This window comes from Pezoporus occidentalis, unplaced genomic scaffold (assembly GCF_034315485.1).
Source record: "Pezoporus occidentalis ecotype Australia unplaced genomic scaffold, CSIRO_AGI_Poc_V1 ctg114, whole genome shotgun sequence".
Taxonomy (NCBI): Eukaryota; Metazoa; Chordata; class Aves; order Psittaciformes; family Psittacidae; genus Pezoporus; species Pezoporus occidentalis.
In genome coordinates this window covers 2,492,520-2,504,716 of record NW_026912929.1, presented here as the reverse complement: position 1 = coordinate 2,504,716, position 12,197 = coordinate 2,492,520, and the positions used below count along the sequence as shown (strand labels likewise).

Genomic DNA, 12,197 nt, shown 5'->3' with positions numbered 1-12,197 from the left:
AGCAAGCTGCTCCAGTGGAAGGGGTCCCTGCCCGTGGCAGGGGTTGGAGCTGGATGAGCTTTAAGATCCCTTCCAACCAAAACCAGTCTGGGATTCTATGAACACCAGTTGGAGCAGCCACAGCCTCACTTCCTACCCAAGGTCCAGCTTGGCCTTGCCACAACGCTCTCTATCAGCAACCACGCGCTTTGCCTGCCCTTGCCATGCTTTCATCTTCCCTAGCACACTCACAACAGTCCTTCCCCATCCGTTCAATAGCACTGAGGACAGCTAGAGCCTGGGTAAGACTGGGGCTTGCGGTTACATGTGACAACATCCCAACCTTGGAGTCCCGCTGGCTGGAGCAATGACTGACGTGTGCTACAGCACAAACACTGATACCCAGGGCGTGGTAAGCTGGGGGTTAGCTGAGGACCCTCCACTTCTCTTTCACACATTTCTGTGCACATTGGCTTTGCTGATAAACTTATCAGGAGCGGAGTGAAACATCCGTTTCGTTTGTACTGTTTACACAGAGCCTGTTTCTCCAGTTGGCAAGTCGGGATTGAGTGAACAGGGTGTCCCTGCATTTTCTTCCATCCCCCATAAATATTGCTGTTAGTGGCGTGTGCTACGTGGCAGAAGATGGGGGGGGAGATGCTGTGCCAGGGGCCAGACCTTCACCATCCCATCCTGGAGGTCTTCTACCCTATACATCATTCCCAGCCCCTAGAGATGAGGAAAGGCTGTGGCACAGTACGTGGATGCCGATTACATCTCCAAACAGGAGGAACACACAATCGGTGGGATCCGCCTGCTTTCTAGCCCCTTTGTGCTCAGGGGCAGAAACACAAATAAGCCTCAATGTCTTTTTCCTGCTTATATGAACTGAGATCCGTTTTTCAATAGCAGGGCCTGGCAGATAAGTATTCCCTTTTCTTGCTATTTGTTTTTTGGGAGGAAAAGCCTTTCACCAGCTCCTATCACACTCCCCTCCAGCCCTCGGGAGGTGCAATGGGGCAGCAGGTAGAGCTGGGATCCAGGGATGCTCCTACCCCATACCATGCCAGCCCTTCACAGCCTATGCACAGGCAGCTCAGGGCACAGCCGCCTGCTATGGGGTCTGGGCCTTTGCAAGTAGATGATCCCCAGGACCCTCCAGCATAGGATTTGGTTGAAGCTCCAAGTGTAGGACAGATGATGGTGTCCCAGGGTGTTCTCAGCTCACCTCCCCTCTCTTGCACTGCCTCAGAACAGGACCACACACTTCACGAGTGAGTTTTCCTCCTGAACAAATTACATCACACCAGCATTGCGAATAGCTGGTGTTGTTTCAGAAGGACCACAGAGACAGGAGCAGGTTGGAATGGCAACAATCCTCCCAACAAGCCCAGGCACCGCTGGCAGCCGCCGCACCCACCCTTCACCCGCTCGCAGCATGTAACATCCTGCACCGCGCCAGCATCCCTGAGCCCATCCAAAGCAATGCACTCAGGCCACCAACAACTGCCTTCCCCCTGCTCAGACTCACCAAGAGGGGTTATTTAAACCCCTGCTCTGCCTGAGAAGCACCAAGTGACAAATCCAGCTCTGTGCAGAGCCAACAGAGGTGCCCTGCAGACAGTAACATGGGATGAGGACTCAGCATTTGAACTTTAGTGTCTTATTGCACTTGGAGAGCTCCCTGAGTAGTTTCTAGGTTACTTCCTAGGTTACCCAGAGCAATGTCTGAGTAAAGTAGGTCAAAGCTCTTACCTTGTCTAAACCTCAGTTTGTCAATATATAAAGTGAAGGCAATGGGACCAGTTGTCCTCTGCTTGTTCTGCATAGAGTTCAACCATATGGAAAGGCCACACAACACCCCTCTCCTTCATTAGAGCTAGGAAGGCCTTTGAAATGCCCAAATTCAGGACAGCAGAGAAGCACTGAACGTTGGTGAAGGCAGCTCAAGAGTGTGAAATGTGGACAGCTAAAGTAGGAACATCTTTACAGATCACGCTATCTGCTATCTCAGGAAGCACTATAGGAACAAAGAGATTCCACCACCTGCTGCGCTGCATCCCAGATCCAGCTTTTCCCTCCTGCTATACTACAGTACATCCCAGCCTTGTGGGTTGCTACTCTACACACACTGTTCCTTCACCTACACCAACATTCTCCATCACAAGCTGAGCATTTAAACCCACTGTAATGTTGGGGAAGCTGCAACGTATACAGAGGGACCAGTTTCAGTGTATGTTAAACTGCATCAGAACTCTCATACCATCTACAGATTCCCATCCTTTCTCATATACCAAGATCCAGCAAGCTTGAGTGACTCCTTACCCCTACAATGTTTCTGAATTTGGGGGTAATTTGGTCATCAGGACTTTAAAAAAGCATCCACAATCATTTCAGGAACAGAGATCATCAAGAATTGTAACTTAGCAAGACCACTGCAGGGAGACAGAGGAGGAAAGCTGTTTCCACAGCAGTATTGCCATGAGTGTTGTTTCCTATAGCATCCTTTGGCTGCCTTCCACTATATAAACACCTTTTCCCTTGCTCCTCCTCCTTAGCTGTCCCACCTAGGAGCTATAAATCTTCTGATTCATGGCCCTGCATGGGCTGCCTCATTTTATGGTATTGTCAAGTCATTACTATGACTTACATAGCCGGGCTTGGAACACGGGTTCAAGAGAGCAAGTCCTTTGAACTGCATTCCCCGAGTCCACTTTCCATCCCATTATCAGATTGGTACAGAATAAAGGCCAAGTGGAAATTCCCAGTATGAAATGCACTCCCACAGCTGACGTTCACATAATGGCTATGCTCAGAAAGGGTTTGGTGAGAGATCGCATCACCTCCTGGACTATGTGACATTGAGTTTAATCTAGTTGGAATTTCAGTATCTCAGGGTCAAAGTCTCATTTTTCATCTTGAAGGACTCATATTAATGATATAGCATTAGCCAGAATCAGAACTAGTTCTGCTTAGGCAGCTACCTTGGATGGGAACTCATACAAGCAGTGGTTCTGAGAAATGAACTGCCTCCAGCCCTTGAAATGAGGACCATTTGGTTCTTTGCCTATCTACAGCAATTATACAGCCAAGGGTTGGGGATTCAAGACAGCAGAGTTATTTGAAGACATAAGGAAGGTCCCTGTTGAGTTAAAAACCACCACAAAACCCCAAAAGCTAATTTTTGACAGTTTAAAAGCTTCTTTACTTGCTACAGTAGAATGAAAGTGTCAGTGGTGGCTGCAGTCACCCGATGGTGATGACTTTCAGCCACACCAGGTCCTGTAATGCACACGTCCTATGCTGCATTGAGCAGAGCCTGTATTTACAGGCACTCTGGAGCACCCCTGCACGCACAGTCCCCAGAGATCTGCAAACTGCTCATATAAACTATTGCTTTAAGTTACATTTAGCTCAAGCAATCAGAGGCTCATCAGTTGACCTCTGGCTCTGATTCCTGATAACTAGAAGCATCTGACATAAAGAAAGCCCTTAGAGGAGGCACAGGGAAAGAAATAACTGCTCTAATTAAGCTATGCAAAATGTCTTAGAGAAGAGTGCTCCACTTCGAGGGTACCCTGACTTCTCCCACCCCTTACAAGTAGCATCAGAAAGATTTCCAGAGTTCAATTGTTAAATTGAGACATAGAGGAAAAGGAACCAGGAGAATTCAAAAATCAATTACTTCCCTTCAGCTAACCCATATCAGCTTGGAAGCCTTAGTAAATATTCTTAGCCACTAATGTGTCTTTATTTTGGTCGTACAGGAGGTAAATCATCCCCAAATGTGATAGAAAACCAAGTCGGCCTGGCACATTTATGATGAATTCTTCACTCACGGTGCAAATGTAAATGCAATAGTTCTATTGCCATATCCTGCTTAGCACCTAAATACCATTTTCCTAATTTATTTCCTTCATTTGAACCTAAGGGCAGAGGAATGTTTTGAATTTTACGTATGATGTGTTTCTTTCTGAGAAGAAATGCAGCCCATTTAACACTACACCAAGCATCTTTCACATCCAAACCCCTCTTCTGCAGTATCCTCACAGGAAACATATTGGTTTATCCATCTTAAAAACATGGTTAAACTGAGGCTTGGAAAAAAGAAAGTGACTCACCAAGGTCAAAATGCATGTTAGGTACAGAGCTGCGGGGAGAAATCCTGACTCAGATTCCCAGCCTTCTGCTCTACTGCTTCCTTTCCTTGCCTACATTTAGGAACTGATTATCTGAATGCCCCATTCAAACAAAAGGTGTTGAATGGAGACAACTTTGCTTCTTAAGGTGGAAGCCTTCCATAAGAATTTCTAGTTGTTCTTCAAATGAAGATGTACAAGTTATTACCTGCTATGGGTAATTACACTAATAGACAAAATCCAAGCCTCCTGTATCGTATACAGCTCTCCTATATAATTCACACTATTATCTGCTACCTGGCATCTGTGTCTGCATCCAGATTCACCATATTCTGAAGCACCCCTTTTTATAGCTATAAGGATGAACTCAGAGCACAGCTCAGGCTCTGAATATTTGGAGTCCAGTTCATGCTCACCAAACTGGGAAAGCCTTTCTGTACTTCTCCATCTTGCTGAAGAGTAAATTAATGGACTGCAATTAATACAGGAGGGTCACAGCTAATACAACTCCTTGTTTTTATTCAGTGTCTGGAAGAGGCCATGAATACTTGGATTGAGTCACATTTCTTGGTTTTTCCTGTTAGTAGGAACACAGAGAACTGGACATGTAATCTCCTAATGCTCTGCTTTGTGCCTCCAGCTACACTTAATCCACAGATCAAGACAACAGTTTGTTGCTACTACTAGCTGAAATAATTACAGTGGAAGTGACTGATGAACCTGAGAAGAATCAGAACAAAGACAGCCTACAGTTAGAGCATTTTCTCCCTCTGACCTCCTAATCAGAGAAATCTAGATTCCATTGAATAGGAGAAAGATGACCAGGAAGAGCAACAGCATCCCTTTGATGGCAAAGCCAAGCAAGAAAACTAACCCTTCCATTGCAAGGCTTTCACTGGACCAAAACCTAAACAAGCACTCAGTTTGGTTATGCTTGAGACTGGCTTTTGAAACACTCATCTAGGCCCCCTGTCCTTTCACTGGTTCTGGATGCTGCATGCTGTGTCCTTGTGCCTTTGCATGCAGCCTGGCTTGGGGAGGCCTCTGCGCTCTGAGTCGCGCTGCTCTGCATTTCATGGGCCATAATAAACTATTGGCAGGTTTAACATGATAAGGAGCAAGGCAGAATATATTTCTGTCATTTCACTTACATAAAGAGCAATGAGTCTGGTCTCCCTGTCTCAGTCTTGTGCTATTAATAAAGTGCATGTGAGGAATACACAGATTTACAGCACGTGTGGAACCTGACAGCATAACTAGTCTCTAGCTAGAATACTTTCCATGCCGTGTGTCTCCATATAGCCCTTCTTTCTGGGACATGCGGCCCAGAAATGTGTCATTGGGACACACAGAGTCACTGGACTGACGAAAGGAATTCAAGGGAAACAGAAGTAACAATGCTGCTTCTTCCAGTCTCTCCATGAAAAAGTTAGACATGGAAAAGATACCATCATCCCACGCGGGCCCTGGTTTTACCTTTCATACAAAAGGCTTTTATGTAAAGCCCTATTTTCCCCAGAGATTATTAAGAAAAAGGAACTAAGACTCCACAACCGTTAGTTTTTAGAAGCAAATAATCATTCTCATGCAATGGCTGAAAGGCAGACTTGTACCTAAAGCCTCGCAACCGGCATCATGGACATTTATCATTGTCCAGCCACAATGTTGTAAATAAAACTAAGCCGAGCCCGCAAAGAGAACACACACACTGGATTGTAGCATTCTTCCACAACTCATAACCGAGGCTGCGGTCAGCAACATGGGGTGAGAAAGACATTTGGTTCTAAGTCATGACTTTAATCAGACAATTACTGGCATCTTGTGGAAACCTTCCAAATTAAATGGATGTCCAAATTAGAGACATTCAGACTAAAGATGAAACATCACAAAGAAGCTCTTTTGTCTCGAATAAATAGAACCAAAACAGTCAAATGCTCAGGAAGATAACTGATACAACATTGTTCCCTTGGGCATCTTTGTTAGTGATTTACCCAGTGTGTTTTAAATGCCTAAAACAATGAAACTAGTGGACAAGCTATTCTAGTCCTCTGGGCATGAACTGTCCCTCCTAATCTCTGCTCAGCAGGTCTCCCCACAGCCACATCCTTCTGCTGCCCCGCTTCTTCCCTTCAGCCTCCCGCCGGTGATCAGTGCAGCCCTCAGGATTTCCACCTCCCAAACCAGAGCATCCCCTGCTCCCACTGCCCTGACCTCCACCGGGCCTATTCCCAACTCCTGTTTATGACTGTCACTCATGGTGCCAAATCTAAACTTGGATTGTCAGCACTTGGGGGTAAAGCTCCCATTGTGCATGGCACGAAGCTCCCGTCTCACTGCCCCTGCACGCTGTAGGTGAGGATGAGCATCTGAACTGCCCAAAGGGATGATGGAAAGAAAGAACCACAGCCCTCAGGCTGGATTTGGTTTGAAATCAAGGGTAAAACTGCCACTGGCATCAAGAGTGCTGGATCAGGCAGGAAGGGGCTGATCCTGAAGGCCCTAAGTGCCTCTTGAAGGTTCTGCATCTTCTCTATGGCAAGAGATTTCATCTTCCACTTTCAAGTCCTAAAGCAAACAACCCATTTTAATGAGAGCCATGAAACTCCTCCAGCAACACCTGTTAGAAAGTTATCTGGCATGAAAGACACACAGCATGAGAGAACCCCGAGATGCAGGGGCCACCACAGGGTATTTTATCTTTCTCACTGTATTTTCCCCAGAAAGAATAAAGGAGACAGAAAGTACAAAGTGAGATTATGTCACAGCAGAGGAAGGTCTCTGCTTATGGGAAGATGAACCTTTTCCACTGAAATCAAGTCATCTTCAAAAGATGACTGTTTTCTGCACTGCCGGGCACTCTGCAGAGTTGTGTATAATCTCTCCACTTCCTATTCAAGGCCAGTATTACCCTTGTATTTTATGTAAAATACTTATATATTACATCATATATATATAAAATATATATTATATTAAATTATATATAACATTATATATAAACATATATAACATCAGCTCAGCTGATCTTAAATCCTCTACAAGTCCCATTACTAATTAGAATAAGGAAGAACATCAATGTAAGTGGCAGGGGTTTTATTACATCAGACTGACAACAGATACTTCAACCTAGAAAACAGTCAAATCATGTCTTGGATATAGTGTTCCATTATCTGTGAATGGATTATCTGGGCCATGGAGGACTGACCCCATGTTTTCTCATACAGTTTTGGCTGTGTCACAGCCAGGACAGAGTCACACCTGCTGACAGTTCCCTGGTGCCTGAGGTTATCTCTGTGCTCTGAGGAGATGCTCTTACTGCATTTTAAGAGATGAACACAGAGCATAGTCGCTGTCTCCCTGGCACATGTTTTGTATTAGCTGTGGGCAATCTCCCCCTCCCTCTCCCTGCCCTTCTTCATGATGTGGGTATCTGGCTGCAGACCTCTGAAGGAGCAGTTTTGGTAGTACCACAGGGGTGGAATTATGAAAGGAGCTCGGTCCTATTAATACCTTCATTATAAGAACAGAAAGGCTGCATAACACAAAGCTTCTGCCTTCCAGACCCCTATGTTTCAGATCTCATCCTGCATCCAGCTGGCAATGCTGACACGTCTACACAGGCCAGGCTCCCTCCTGCACAGAGTTCATCAGCCCAGGGTTTGTCTGGACTTCAAACAGATTCTGGTGAGGTTTGATCATGCATAAATCAAAGCAGCAGCCTGCAGAAAAGCAGGGTATGGGCAGCAGTGACCTCCAGTTCTCTTTGCAAACATCCCCTTGCTCTATTTGTATGTCTGTTGATGAGCAACAGCGGGGCTCCAGGGTGCTGAGGCACTCTGGGGGCTCTATAGCAGCAGGAACTCTTCGCTCAGTGGGGAGGAGCTGGGAGCCTCAGGCTAAAAGAACTGGCTGGTCACTATCCAGACCACAAGGATTTCAAAACATATGGTACCCATGGGCTGGATCTACCCACTTGCAGCACATTGCCTTCTCCCTGTGCCGTCTATTCCCTTCCAAAAATCCCACAACTGCTTTTAGTGCAACTTAGCTCAGCTCAGTCAGACCATATCTGATACAACCATTCCATTCACAGTTTCCAAACACTCCTTTAACTATAGCCCACATAGCGGAGACAGACACCCTACTAAGCTGCACAAACACCTTCTCCACACTGCATTCACCGGTATCCAGAGAGAAAGAGCACACACACACCTCAGGATGCAGCATCTGACTTGGAGATACCTAAGAAAAGCCAAGCAAGGCAGCAGAAGCATCCCAGACCTGAGGGATTAACCTGTTTCATTGGAGCTGAACAAGCACCTCAGCCCACGCGGGCACGATTAAGCACAACAACAAAAGCCTGTTTTACATTATTTATATATATAAACATAGAGCACATTATTTCAGGGTATTTCTTCTTACCAATACTATCCTTTACGGAAGATTGAAGAAGCGAGGCTTGTAGTCATTTGTGAACAGCAGGAGGTGAAGAGCTGGGAGGAAATGCACACCTAAGAGTCACCAGATAGCAGCAGACCCTTCCTTTCCTATTTTCTACTTGTCTGATAAACTTGTTCCATCCATTACACTCTTATTGAACTGAGATTTGCTTATTTACTTGGCTATTAGCACTCAGCGACACAAGGGGTTGTGCTTTTCTTCCTACTGGATGGAATTGCTATGAGCTTCCAAAGCAAAGCGTCCCCCCTCCCACCCCATATCAGCTCCCACACATTCAGTTTGGGACTGTGACTTCTCTGAAGTATCTAGTGATATAAATTCGTGGAATAAAGGGGGCAGGAGCCTTAGGCCACACATAAGTGAGCATGGCTCCACCGAGATAATACACCTCAGCTCCAGGAGGCTGGTAATGGCAAGTTGTTTTCATTGCTTTCATCATTAGAGATCTATATATGGGCTGGCAATCACGTGGCTTCCTGCAGTTCAGCTTCCCTGCTTGTAAACACGTGCCACAATTCCACTTTCTGGTTGCTGGAAACGGAAAGTCGGGGACTTCTCAGTAAATTCTGCTCCTCCAAACAAGTTACAGTTATGAAATCGTTTTCCTTAACGCCTGCTAATCTTCTACAACTGCACGCTGCGGCCGTATCCTTCCTGTACGAAGCTTGGATTCGCTGGCATGAAGGTATGAGATTTCATACATGTCACTGTTTACCATAGAATCCAGCCTGGTTTGGGTTGGAAGGGACCTTAAAGCTCATCCAGCTCCAACCCCTGCCACGGGCAGGGACCCCTTCCACTGGAGCAGCTTGCTCCAAGCCCCTGTGTCCAACCTGGCCTTGAACACTGCCAGGGACGGGGCAGCCACAGCTTCTCTGGGCACCCTGTGCCAGCGCCTCAGCACCCTCACAGGGAACAGCTTCTCCCATGCATCTGCCATGGAAGTGCCCAGCTCCAGCACTGATCCAGCTGCAGAAGAACAATCTCTATGCAGCAGTATGTATTTGGATAAACTAAGAAATGATGGCAATATACAGGGAAGAGGAGAAGGGAGATGAGGAAAGCAACAAGTAAGATGACGCAAATTACATCAAGCTTGAAAGACCTTGTCAAGGCCTTACCCTGCTGTCCTTCCTGATAAACTAAAATGAATCCCACTTAATTCCAGTGCCATTCACATCCAGACTCATGTGCATGTCTGGCTATCTCTAGGATATACATTAGGAAACTAATCAAAAGCACCTGATGGCATCAGCCAGATAAAGGTGTCTGACATTCCCTCTACAGCCCAAAATGTTGGAAAAATATAAATGAGGTTTTGTGCTGACTCCAAAATAGCATCACCTGGCCACTGCTATGGCCCTGGGGTGTTTGCTTCAAATACTGTCTTGATAACAAGCTCATGTCACAGCCACATACACAAATCCATACATAAAGGAGATTAGAGGTCACAGCTCCTTAGAAGATGCCCTGTTAATATAGAAATACAAAATAAGTCTTTCTACAAACAAAAACATGATCCAAAGGCACTTCATTAAGTGAATTGATCTGTTTCTACAGCTTTGCTCTGTAATAACCTATAGCAAAAACCTGTAACAGTTTAAGGGTGCCATCACAGAGATGAGCTCTATAATCAGCAGTAACAGGAACAATGAAGAATGAGAATGGGAATAGTTAGACTCCATGAGGGCATCAAATATTCCTGCTAGTCCTCTAGAAAAAGAGCCCTGCAAAGAGGATGCCGTACACCTTGAGATGTTTACAGGTAGTATCACATAACAACCCAAACAAATATAACAGAAAGAGACTGGAGATTAAGTGTACCTAAAGAGATAGACTGGGTCAGCCATAGGGCTACATTAGTGCTGTCCTAAAGCCACCAGTCACTTGAGTCATAACCCAAGCTGGCCATGAATATCCTATAATGTGCCCCTAAAGCCTTTCTTTACCTTGCACATGTGATAACTGTGATAATCTCAAGCATCATGCTGAGATCTCTACTTTCTTTCCCATGGGTTATTTTGCACACTGGAAAAGGGTATTTGGGGAAAACGTTTGGGAAAGTCAAGTCACATGTTTTAATGTGAGAAACCAGCCTGTCTGACATGAGATGTTCCGAGCTCAGCATTAAACAAGAGTTATCAGTTTCTTACAGGGAAACACACATAGCTTTGGAAGTCAAAACCATCTTCCACATGATCGGAACAGAAACCTCAGGCTTGATGTCTGTGCATTTGACACGGAATACAGAAGCCTCCGAGTTAGACTTGAGCATGTTCCAATGGCTTCCAAATAGCCTGAAGGGCAGCTCCAAAACTAAAGGTAATTATGAAAATAAAACCATGAATTTCTCAAACCAAAGCCTTGGTTTAAACCCTGAAAAGAAACTTGTGGAGACTGGTCCATGCTGGATCGCTAAAACTGGGTATACGGGCTGGTTCTACATCAATCTGGTCATGTCTGAAGCACGTCTGTGAACAACCTCTATGGCTTGTACTTAAGATACACGCTTAAAAGCTTTAACTGAGTCTTACCTACAAATTCAGTCTAATCCTGCAAAATTAGGTGCCATCAAGAGCAAAGCTCTCAGGGCCCTTGATACAGAGGCCTGAAGGTTAGACATCACTTTCTTGATCAATTAGCTGCTATTTCAAATAGCTGTGAAGGCTTGGCATAGATTCATTTAGTCTTAAAAAGGTTCATAAAGTCTTTGTCTTGCTAGAAACAAGCAGAAACAGAGGGTTTCCTTGCTCACAAGTCCCTAGGTCTGCCTCACCAGTGGGTTAAAGGCTCCCGAAACCCTACTTCTTGCTCTCGCTCACACCACCATCCCCTGGCTTCCCCTCTTCTCTACCATCTATGGGTCAATATTAGAGCCCCTGTAACAGCAATTAGGGCAAACAGACAATTTGGTTGTGCCTTACTCTCTTGTGGCACCTTGCTCAGCACTGGAGCAGGACCTGTCCCTCCATCCTTGATCCTGAAAGACAGCACCTAGGAAAGCCACTGGCTGAAAAACCCTCCCTGCCTGTGAATACCTCTCGACATAACACTATTAAATAAATATCACACAATGGTGTTGACTTTCCCTCTGCGTTGTACCTAGCACGTAGCCACAGCCGGGTATTGCACCACACGCACCTTAATGTTTGCTTTTTGATGAAGGGCTGTGTTGGCTTGCCAGCCTCCAGGCCCATTTCCCACCCCAAATTGAACCTGCGCTGTTGCTGTACTCCCTTCTAATTGCCCAGAATCTACTGCTTGTCTCCTCCATGCCCTGGGACTGTTCAAGATACCCATTTCATGGTGCTGACACTCCTATTAGACTGATGCTAGTTTGGTAATGTAAAAGCCCACCTGACTTAATAGGATTCTCTTTCTTTCCTGTGACTTCCAGAGGAGAGTTCCATAGGTTTCCACAAACTTGAGCTGTACACACCTTACCTTGGCCACAAACTAATTCCACCAAAACCCAGCTTAGCTTCCACATCATGGTATCCAGCTCAGCACCGGGGGCTTCTCATAGAGCAGTCCAAGCACGTCCCCCTAACCTTTTGGGAGAGGCACTTTGACCTTCCAACTTCAGCTCTAAAACTTCATTACAACCTTAAAAAGCCTCCA

At 45.6% G+C, this 12,197-nt stretch overlaps 1 protein-coding gene and 1 long non-coding RNA gene across 8 annotated transcripts in view; one reads left to right on the top strand and one right to left on the bottom strand.

The window, feature by feature from the left end:
* The window catches only part of SLC6A6 (solute carrier family 6 member 6), a 114,293-nt gene extending 105,628 nt beyond the window's left edge, over nt 1-8,665 (bottom strand). For 5 of the 7 annotated variants that reach the window (XM_062637040.1, XM_062637062.1, XM_062637098.1 and 2 more), the window contains exon 1: nt 8,538-8,665. The gene's annotated coding sequence lies outside the window, so the exon portion shown is untranslated. The remainder of the gene's footprint in view (nt 1-8,537) is intronic. The other 2 variants (XM_062637113.1, XM_062637050.1) reach the window with 2 other exon arrangements.
* Nucleotides 8,666-8,951: 286 nt separating this feature from the next.
* LOC134173349 (uncharacterized) lies at nt 8,952-11,650 on the top strand. The gene is made up of 2 exons (XR_009968216.1): nt 8,952-9,261; nt 10,732-11,650. It is a non-coding gene; the product is annotated as an uncharacterized LOC134173349 (long non-coding RNA).
* Nucleotides 11,651-12,197: the final 547 nt, after the last annotated feature.